The following is a 12035-nucleotide window of genomic DNA, read 5'->3' as shown; positions in this document are numbered from 1 at the left end:
GAGAGTAACTCTAAAACTAGGGAAACATGATTCATAGTTACATGAAAGTTCTCAGTTCTGTTTATTCAAGAATTTGTTTTTACGCAAATGTTGATTTTTAAGTGGTAGCTGGTAAACATGGCAAATAAGTTAAAATAAACAAAGTTGATTAAATAATGAACATAAACTGTATTTGTGATTTCAAGTACATTGTAATTTAACTACAACTAACAATCAGTAAATCCAGTAGTTAGACCTATACTATTATTAAGCCTTTGCCCTCCAAAATATAGAAGTCAGACTATGCCTGTTATGGGCTTCCAGCTAACAGAATTAAATCCATTTAAATCCATGAATCAGGATAAATTTTTAAGATTATACTTCAAGAAAGGCCACAAGTGACTCACTATGTAGACTTACAACAAAAGTTGTCCCAAACAGAGATGTACTAAATTCATAATTCTCCAAAGTCAGCTTTGGAGGATGCTGTCATAGGAGTTGTAAAACCTTCAATGTCCTCCACTGCTTGTCTTCTGTTGGGATGTTGTCAACTCTAGAGATAAACACACTATCTGTACACACACTTTTATCCATAACATATAGATTGCTAGTACACAGGGTCACTAATACTAAAGAAGATCCATCATCCTGCTCAAAATAGCACACACAGCACAAGATCTTCTGCTCATTCACTTCCCTGAGCTCTATCAGATTAATTCTTTGTGTGGTCAGCTTGTCCTCTGGGGCTACACTCCACAGTGGGCTTTCCTCCCTGGCAAGGCATTATTCTCCTGTTAGGATACCCAAAGAGTTAGATTAAGGAATACAATTAACATAAGAATGAACAAAAGTAATGGCAGAGTACATGGTGTGTCATCCATGTGGGACAGGCTGTATCAACGGTCTCAAAAAAAAAAAAAAAAAAAAAATCTGCCTTCGCAGACAGCAGGCCCCTGTATCTTGAAAAGTGCAGTACCCAGCAAACACAAGGGTAATGATCACATATCTGGAGTAAGTTTGGTATTTTGTCTAAGTAGTGAGAACAGGACTGACCCAAAATGAGGGCTGGGGAAACTTGATAAAATAAGAACCGACCCCAACCTATTAACCTAAGCATGAACCAAACCTTTTTTTGACTTTCTGGTCATTTGTCTTCCCGATTATTTTTAATTTCTGCATGTCTCTACATTTACTGGGTTAGGCTTGATCTAGTATATACAACATCAAAATATACTGAGAAAAGCTATCCTTCCATCGTTTTTGGCCTAGGTAGAAGCAATGTATTCCAGTTACCTTTTGAGAACTCCAGATCAGTTTGGAGGTCCCAAGAAGTTTAGAGAAGCTTTGGATGACCAGACTTTGGCCAGCACTGCTCTTAACTGCCCTTTCCCCAAAACCAGTTATAGTTTGAAAGAAAACATTTCTGATCAGTGGCCCTTTACCTTTTTCTACCATGGCTGCTAGTGATTCATGTGCCTATTCTCATCACTATGTGCTGTCACCTATTGTTCATTAGAATAATTGTGTTTCTGTCTCCCTGTTTAAAAAAAAGGCAACATGACGACATGGGGTAACGTCTTAAAATGTAAGAAGCACATCAACAACTGTCCAAGACAATTCTTAGTGAATCACTCCGACAAGATTCCTTCTTGTCAGGAGTGAAAAAGTGATGGCCTGTGTGGCCTAAAAGAAACCCACACTACATATCAGACCTGCCAGACAAAGCACCATCCCCAACTCTCCATCCACAGCTCCTCTGACTCCAGCAACACTGGGCCATGGCAGAGATTAAATTCTCAAACCATTTTCCACTGTCCCTCATTTGGAAAGCTGTGCTTGGACTGCATCTCCTATTTCTGCTTTAAACAGGAAGGGGCTTAAACCAGAGACCCTGGAGCCTCAAAAACAAGGGAAAAAATAGCCATAGCCTAAAAAATGTGGAAGGCAGGCAGAGCGTGCCCAGGTGGGTACACAAGGTGGGAAAAGTACCCAGTTATAGTACGGGTAAGAAGCAGAATGGGATCTTGCATGTGTTATTTTACTTGGCATGCAGCCCCCACAAAATGGAGTGTGACACACTGGGGTAGGGAAGGGAGAGCTCATATGCAAATTAATATGTATTTTTCAAATTAAAATTATCCCCTATAAAACTGACGTGGGCTGGAAAGAACTGCAATGAGCCAGGGATCCAGCTCTGACTAGAGAGATTTATTAAAGAAAACCCTTATCTGATGTCAGAGTCCCTAATGTGTTGAGAACAATGATGTCAGTCAGCATTATAGACAAGAACTAGTCCTCCTGGTGACACAACCACAAAACCAAATCTTTTCTTGATTACTGCCGAAGGGCTTCCTTTCCCTCCACCCCACCACTTCTGGTAGAGAGAAACCTGAATTTCAGAGAAGCCATAGGTTTATCCTTTAGCTGCAGCACAAGGAGCTACGTTAGGCAGCAAGGATGAATGTGCCTCCAAATTATAATGACTTTCTGACATCAATTCTGCTGAGTGTGTGAAAGGCAGAGCAATCCCCCTGGGACGGTATGGAATCTTCAGTATTGCTGGCAATACTTTATCTCTGGATTTAATCCATAGCTTTTCAGCAGTTGTCTCTTTGGAATGAAGTTAAAGATCCACTTGCTGACACTACAGCAGAGAGGGACACTATCTTACATGCAGATATTTCCAGTTGGAAATGGAATGGAAACGCACATCGATTCAGATTACTTTAACTCAGAAAATCTGTTATTAAGCAGTGAGGATCATAGCACTGTACACCATATTTTATAGTGTTGCTTAACAGATTCTGAATTATGTTGCAATGCCTCTGAAAGCACACATGAGACTACATAAATACCTGCTTAATTCATTATCAGCACAAATAAGATAAATTCTAGAAGAAGTAATTATGGCCAAGCACTTAAACAGAGCTTGATTTTATAGTATTCAGACGGTCACCATGCAAATACTAAAATAAACTGATTGTTGTAGAAAGCACAGCCAGGCATTACACACATTTTGATATCCAAAAGGATTTTGTAATGACCTGTCTTTTGTAACAGGCATAATGTGCCTTTTGATTCTGTTAATCTAAATTGATGTTTAATTAGAATAAAAATGGAGCAGAGAAGCCAGTTCACAAAAGACTGTGTGTATTCTATTCAGTGGGTAATTAAAGGGACTTGATGTATTCCATTCAGCTACTATTGGATCAAATGCACAAGTGGAAGAATAAAAAGCTGTAAATTAAGTGCACATATGTAAATACCTGCACCATTTATCAAAATGAAGGTATTCCAGTCCTGGACTACAAACAGTATAATACCTGGGGCGTTCTAATCTATGAATAGAAAGTGGGTAAATATATCATTGTGGTTGCTCAAATTCAAGTTAGTGATTATTTAAATATAATTCGAATGGTGTAGATTTATTCACCTGAGCAAAAAGGACAAACTTTTCAGCAAAGAGGAATATTCTAGTTAACCTGTAGTTAGACAGATTCCTGAAACTGCAGATGCTCAGGTACTAAGGGGATGTGCACTATAACAGAGTTACGAACATAAACTGAAATCATGACTACAATGTGTTTACCAGACAACTCTAAAAAGGGGGTAAACCAGTTTCTCAAAGACAAAGGACAAGCTGATGCCTTGGTGTCATCAAAGTTGATTGACAATCACCTGTCAAGTGGTAAGAACAGATCAATCTTCATTTTAGCAAACAACATAGAACCTCCTTCACCACCAGACTCTGCCACCTTCTTTACTATTTGAATAAACTTTGCTTTGATAAGTAACCCTCAGAAGAATCACCTTCAGAAGTAAACTGTATTATAAAAAAAGGAGCAGAAAACCCCCAACTCTCTCATACACACACTCTCTCTCTCTCTCTCTCTCTCTCTCTCTCTCTCTCACCCACCTAAAATGACGAAAGAACCAGCCCTTTACTTTGAGGGAGAGAACATGAGTTAATGGAGCCATTCACATGATAAAAGTTAAGCATGTGCACTAGTACTTTGCTGAGTAGGGATGGAATTACTCAGATACTTAAATGTTTTGTTGAATCAAAGACTATCTTCCCTGATGTGTGGTCCAGATTGGTTTTAAATGTCTCAGGTGGGGGGAATTCCACTCTTTCCTTGGGAAATTATTTCACAGTCTAAAGTTCTCGCTCATACGAAAGTTTTAGTTGACTACATTCTGTTTTAACAAAGAAGAGCACTTTGTGCTGGGTATGGATTTCTACATGAGATTTTCAGTAACAATTCAATAAACAAGACCATCTGTAGCAGCAGGTACTGGTTATCACAACACGCACTTCAGTGTTGCCAACTCACATAATTTTGTCATGAGTCTCATGATAATTGTTTTTCTTCAGCTCCTGGAGTCAAGTGGCTATGTGGTGATTTCAGCCATCACTCTTAAATAAAAAGTAGGTTTCTAGACCTCATGGCTGTGGAGAAAGCTTAAAAATGTGATCATGCATCCTAAAGGCTCAAAAACATAAGGCAACTAAAAAGAACACCAAGTCTATAATTTTTACATAATCTCATGATTTTAAAGCCAATCTCATGATTTTTGAACATTTGGGGTTGGCAATACTGCATTCTGTACCTCTCTCTTTCTCATCAAGATATCTGCTATGGTCATTTATTTGTAAGACTTCAATTAAACAAGGCCAGTTTACACCAATTGAGGGTCCTGCCCTTTATGTCTCTTCCTTCTGATTCCTAATCCAAATTTTTTTTTAAAAAAAATCTAGACTGAAAGTACCTGTTTATTTTGCTTGGTATGTTGAAAGCTTAACAATCTTCAAAATCCATCTTTCACCTGGCTTTCCATTGTTGGTTTATACTCCTGTGCTTTTTCCTCTCCTGTTGCCCTGTCTCAGTCTCTGTTTAAAGTTTTCCTCATAATTTACTATCCATGTCTTCATTTCTTTGAGCTTTCCTTACTCCTTTTTCTTCCCTTTACTTCATTTGTTATTTTCACTTTCCACCCTTGTCTGGTTTAGAATGTAAGCTCTTCTGGGCAGGGGACTTTTTTTTTTTATTCTTAAGTTAAAGCACCATGCAAAGTCATGGTGCTATATAAAATTGTAAAAATTAAAGTAACAACCTGGAGAAGCACAGCAGGACTCAGCTGATCTGCTTCACATGGAGACTTTTTTGAGAATCCCAATTAAAACCTTTGATGTTTGGCCTTGAGCAATATGGAGATTCTAAATCTCAGCATGCATATTATGGAAACCTCTCACTCAACATTTATTAATAACCTGATGGAATAATTCAACTACAGGCAGAAATATGTCCTTTTTGTGCCCTCTTCTCCTTGTCAGTTTTCATTCTAATCACCTGTCCTTACCGTATAGCTCAAAAATCAACAAAACAAAAGGAAAAGATACTCTGATGCACAGTTGGACAATCTTGTGATCTGTCAGGTCATCCCTCCATACACAGAAAAGAACTTCTCTTCAGGTGAAGGAGAAGGTCCATGATCAAAAGCAAAATATTCTGTCCCTTTTTTCTTTCTTCACACAAATTTTCTCTTCTCCTTCTGGATTGAGGTGTTTTTTTCAAATATAATTACCTACAAAGATTGGATCCTCTTCCTTAAAGTAATAGTACATTCATGCTAATTTTTTTCTTATCAGGATCCTTTTACTTTAGACACAAACTGAACAGTTTAAGAGAAAAATTCTTAAGGCAAAAGTATGTCTGTGACAAATACACAACAGATACCCTCAAGTAGCAAGCCCTTTTAGATGAGTATGCAGAGTAACTCAAACTACAATACACTAAACTGTCAAAGGTTCAGAATATCTTTAAAATAAAGTCTTAAAATAGTAGGTTATGAAATATCTAGTAACATTTTCAGGTACAGGATTAATCTGACCTGTGTGTGACCTTGGGAAAACCATTGTTTCTCATCTGCAACATAATGACAGCAATTCTTCCTTTCTCCCAACCTTATCTCTCTCATCTATTTAGATTTGGGACAGGGATTTTTTCTTACTATATGCATGTATACCACCTAGTGCAATGAGCCCTGGTTGTGGCTAGGACCTCAAGGTGCTACCATAATACAAAAAAATAATAAATATACAGCCAACCAAATCAATAATGAGCACTAAAGGTTGTTCCAGTGCAGGCAGTTATTTTGGATGGGCACATTACATAACGGACAGCTTGCAGGAATGGCTAACATGCCTCTGGAAAACCTCTTTTAATGGAGAGTCCAAAGTATGGAGTGACTTCACACAAGGTAACACAGCCTGGGGCTGTATTAACTTGGAAACTGATTCCCCAGTTAGTCTGGGGACAGGATGGGATGACAGACACAGCACCCCAGTCCTTCCACTGCACAGGTCTCACAGCAGAGGGGGGCACAAAAGAGGTGGCTTGAACCTCCTTTGATGAGGATTGGGCGGAGATCTGTGAATGCATGAGATGGACCCCCCACATGCAGATCTGGAGGAATCGTTGGGCTCTCGTTGGGCCCTCTCACTTTATTCACCAGTCTTTCAGGCAAAGTTTCATTGACTGAAATTGCCAAAATTCAACATCTTTACATAAGGATCAGCTTCCAAATTGTGGGAGCCTTTAACTGAGGTTCTGCAATATTTCATGTGAATCAGAATTTAGCTGACACACTAAGAACTTGCCAGTATGATCCAGAACTTGCCGAAAAGGCAGAACAGAAGGCATTTGTAATTGTGCTTCCGGGAACAAATTTTAACCTCAGATGTACATGCTCATACACCATTAGTAGTACCATATTAGAGCAGAATTTGCCATTAATTGATTTTACTGCTCTTTTGCTAACCTGCTCGTCCATCTAGCAGTCAGAAAGGAAAACTACCTCTTACTAACAGAGGCGTGTGTGAAACAATGATAGTTCTTTCTCTAGAAATCATGGGAAATCAATTATCATAATAAGTGAAAATTGGCTGATTAGAAATTAATTGAAAAATTGTTATGTTTATTTGTATAATGTAGGGTTTCCTTGTCAGGAAAAATACTACCAAGTAATAAAATTGTGATACTAGCATAATTACTGCAATAGAATTTGTTAAAACAAATGTTTCAAAATAGAAATTATATAGGAATTGTCCATCTACTGTATGTAATAATTGGTTGTATAATTTAATCAAGATCAGACAAAATTCAATTCAAGTTGACAGAAATCAAAGGCTTACTGTACCATGCCTATGGCAGAATTAGGGCCATAGGCCAGGACGATAGAGAAGAATCCCTAATGCTGGTGTGCTTAAAAATATTGCTTTAAGCAATGCAGAAGGTTGCACAATATGTAAGAAGAATTACATTTCCATACTCTAAGAATACCCAAGTTAATGCTACTGTGAACCTGTATTGATTTAGATTTTGCATTTAACTCTCTAAGTTATTGTCAAATTGAATGCATTTAATGCATATTGATTTTCATTGTTAAAGGAAATTAGCAGAGCATTATCAGGCTTTGACCCTCACTGAGTAGCCCTTGAAGGTGTTTTGTGCGACTAGGGTTTGGGGGTCCAGAAGCAGGAATAAGAATTTTGAATACTGTATCATTTAATTATCCAAATTTTTCCATATCTATGCATGCGTGAGACACATAGCTGGCCTAAAAAAGATTCGTGTTTTAATTTACATAGACATTTTTCATGAAGACTTTCTCCATATTTCAACTAGGTCTTACTATGTATTATTAGTATTCCTGTAGTGCCTGGAAGCACCAATAAAATCAAAGCCCTATGGTGCTGGGTGCATACAAATGCATAATAAGGGACAATCCCTGCACTGAAGGGTTTACAATTAGCTAAAACAAGGGGATATAATTGTGATACTGGCAGTCCAGGTGCCAGCTCATGCCAAGCTCATTGAACACGGACAAATGCATAACTGGAATCCAGTCTAGTTCATCTATGTGTTAGGATTGTTAAAATAGGTATTAGATTTGTAAGAATGTGTTTAGACTTTACAAAATGCTTGTAGGATATTGCATGTATTAATCTAATTTATAACATGGGGTAAAGATGTTATAAGGTTTTATTGAGTGTTTGCATTTTCATCCTCTGAAATTGTGTATGTCTTAAAATAGAAAAAGAGCATTAATTAATGTAGAAATGCTAGCTGCCTACAGAAGGTTTTAGGTCCTGCCCACCAAGAGGACCCATTAAAACCAAATGAGCCATTGTGAAACATCAAGGAAGCATCACAGTAGAAGTGGGACTTAAGAAGGGAGTTAAAGGAGGCTGTGGGTAGTGCTGTTACAGAGAAATTTAGGGAGGGTGTTCCATTCCTAAGGGGTAACATGATACAGAGTGTGAAAGTGATTGTGGAAGAAACAGACCAACAGGGATTTGTCTTCATTAGGGATCAGAAGGAATGGGGCCACATCATAGTATGAATAAAGTTTGAATAACTAGGAGAGGGATGAATTGTGTAAGGCCTTAAAGTTGAAGACAAGGAGCTTGTACGTGATGTGGTGGTGGAGGGGAAGCCAGTGAAATGACTCAAGAGGGTGGAAGGCTACATGGTACAAACGACAATACAGGAAGAAGATCTGGGCAGAAACATTTTAAATGGAGAGTTTGGGAGCAGAGGGGGGGGTGAAAAGAGTAAAAAAGAAACCTAGAGAGAAGGAACAGTCAAGCCAGGAAATATGGACCAGGTTGACAGCTCTAGCACTGTGGGCAGAAATAAAAGTCCAGAGTTTGGATGTGTTAATGTGGAAGAAGCATCAAAATTTGGATGAGTGAGACTAGAAAGCGCAGAGTAGAAGATAAGCCCCTGCTACAGGCCTGAATAACTGGTGCAGTGGTGGTATTGTCAAAACTGACAAAAGAAAGGCTGGAGTGAAGGATAAGGAGGAGTTTGCTTTTTGGCTTTGATGTTAAATTAATGGCAAGACATCCCTGAAATGCCAGAGAGACAGGACAAGCTGTAGGACTGGATGAAATGAGACCGGTCAGGGTAAAGAGGTAAATTTGTGGGTCAGTAGCATAGAGGAGATAGTAATCACCCACATGAGCAAATAAGATCAACAAGAGAATGGGTGGAGAGGGATAAAAAGAAGGGGCAAAGGCAAGTAGGAAAGGTGAAAAGGATTCTCCAACCCTGGTGCTGAAGAAGAGCTAGGACAGACCTGCATAAGCCAATGGATAAGAAGGTTTCAAAAATGAGGGTATAATATACTGTGTCAAAAGTGGTAGAAAGGATGAGAATGAAGAAGGAATCTTGACCATATGATATGGCCAGAAAAAGGGCTCAGAGACTTTAAGGAAAGCAGTTTCAGTGGACGGGAAAGAAACAAAGCTGGATTAGAGGGGTCTAGGATGAAGTTGGAATGAGTTTTTTCATTGACTTCAATGAGAACAGTATCAAGATGTAGATTATAAAGCAAAGCATATAGATTGATAACCATTTTTGGACCACTATAAATGGTCTTAGGTAAGTGCCAGACAACATTAAGCAAGCATCCCCATGGTCCAGGCACTGTGCATATATTGGTGATGTTTGTATTAGGCCCAGGTAAAATCTAAAACCCCAACATCCATTTTTCATTGGATACAGTCCCTCCAAAGAATGATAGAGGCTGACTGGAGATTTATAAACTTGCTATACATTTACATTTGTGTTGTGCAATTAATGTTACATGTGTTTTACACACTTCTTTCCACCAGTTGATGTTTATTCATAACTTATCAATACATGTGTGAATTTTATCAGATAGGACATCTATTTCAAAAGAAATGATTTGAGGAATTTTTATTAGATTAATAATAATAGTTTGTATTTATAAAGTTCTCCCATGTGATGTTGCTATCAGCAACCTGCAATGACTTCATTATAAAAGGAACCCTTATAAAACCATTAACGAAGAAAGAACTAATTGAAAAATGTCAGAAAAACGGAACCATCTAAGATGTAGGTAACAACATAAAAGACAGCCTTGGAAAAAGCTGTGAGGTTGTGTTTAAGAATGGGGAGGGCTTGATATTGTTGCCAAAAAGCAGAAAGTCCGCATACTAGTGACCATCACAGCATCCTGCTGGAATCACTAGCTGATTCGGAAAGCACAAATATCTGTCAGAATGAAGTATAAGTCGGAGGTCTCAAATATAGATGAGCCTACATCATTATGGACTTTACATAAGAACACAGTTAAAATCAATCCATAATTATTACATAGGCCACAGAGTGGGCAAAAAAACCCTGAGCTTTGTGTGTGTTACAGTTACAGGGTGATTAAGGGATAAATAAAAGTGCAACTTGTGCCAAAGGAGAGAGCCTCCTTCAGACTATAGATTAGGTTTTGATCTGAGTTGTACATAGGGCTCGTCAAAATGTTTTGACTGAAAAAAATTCCTGTCAGAAATTGTTGTTTTGTTCAAATTGAAATTTTCCCGTGGAAATTTTCAATTTTGACAGTTTTTTAATTTTTTGATTGGGAAAATGAAAAAGAAAATAAATAATTTCAAAAATTTTTAAAAATGCTTTCTCACTTGTTAAAAGAGTCTTTTTCACATTTTTCCAGATCAAAAAAGTAAAATGTGAAAAAGGGTGTACCTCCTCCTCCACATACTAGATTTTTCCAGTTTCTAGACGGGATAAAGTAGTGAGAGAGTGGGTTTCCCCCACACTCTCTCTCCTTTTTTAAACCTTCCTCCTGCCCCTTTCTGTGGGAAAAAGTGGGGAGGGGAGAAAGGAAGAAAGGAGGGTGACCCCAAAATCTCCCAAGTGCATCAATATGTTTTGAAGCTGTATTTCTAAACTAAATGAAAAATGGTGGTTATGAACTGATACTTTGACAAGAGATGGCATTTTCATTTCATTTCTAAAAATCCAGTGGACAAACAAAAGTTTTCCAATGGAAAAGTTCTGTTTTCCAGACCTGTTCTATTTACAACATGCTTTTTCAGTCTTTGGAAGTGGGAAGAGTGCCTGGAGAGGAAGGCTGTGACAGCACAAGATATTCACTCAGAATCCCACTCCTTAATAACAACCACAGTTTTCCACACACAAAACACTACACTATGCACTTTACCAGACTGCATAAGTCTATAGAACATATATGTTCATATATATGTTTAGTTCTGGCCTATAGAACATATATTCTATAGGCCAGAACTAAAGTTAAACATTATGGTTGGTAATGTATTGATGGTAGCAAGGGAGAGTTTGTTGTGGAAGTGAAGAATCTGATCTTGTTTGAGTAGAGTGGTGGTTGCGTATCAAGATATGCAAATGAAGGTAATTTCCTTAATTGGTGATTTCCTTGATTTTTTGTAATCCCCCCTGTGTAAAGACACCTTTGAACAACCTATGTTAATTTATTTTATTGCATATATAAAATGAATACTTTTATCGTAACATATTCTGTATGTGAAGATATGCAAGATATATTTTAAATATGACCATATTGGCCAATTATTATTATGGTTCAAATTGATGACCTACAGTAACAAATTAATTACAGATACACCACAGAGAGAGTTACTCTAGCTTATGTACTATAGCCATCATAAAATTTGACTGGCATTGCTAAATTTAAAATATATCTTGTGTAATTTCACATGCAGTATATGTATATCAAAGTAATTTCCACCACTCTCCAATGTGATGTAAGCTATAACTTTAACAGTGATAATATAGTTACATTTTCCTTCCATATAACTACATTTCTGATTGAAAACGAAAATATTAGCCTATATCCTAGCAGTGAGTGGTACTGGGTGAAAGGTTGCCTTTATTGTTCTAATATGTGCACATAGAAAAAGGCAACCCTGGCGTGAGAAGAGAGAATTTTATCTATAGAATATTTTTATTTTCGGCTATCATCAGTATCAGGCCTGGCTTTAGGTTACATTTTAACCATAAACATGGAAGAAGCTGTCCCAGATGGTGAACATAAAACATGCCGTAAATTTTAATGAAGCAAACAAGTAACTAATAACCATAATGCCAATACTGCTGTGTTTTTGGTAGACCTTAATAAAGCAAAATTTTAAAAAAGAGCATGCAGCATTTAAATAAGTGACTAAGAAGCCTAATATA

The sequence above is a fragment of the Emydura macquarii genome, unplaced genomic scaffold, assembly GCF_026122565.2.
Source record: "Emydura macquarii macquarii isolate MOO-44397 ecotype Brisbane River unplaced genomic scaffold, CSIRO-AGI_Emac_v2 contig_431, whole genome shotgun sequence".
Classification (NCBI taxonomy): domain Eukaryota; kingdom Metazoa; phylum Chordata; order Testudines; family Chelidae; genus Emydura; species Emydura macquarii.
Note: the sequence above shows the minus strand (reverse complement) of the source record.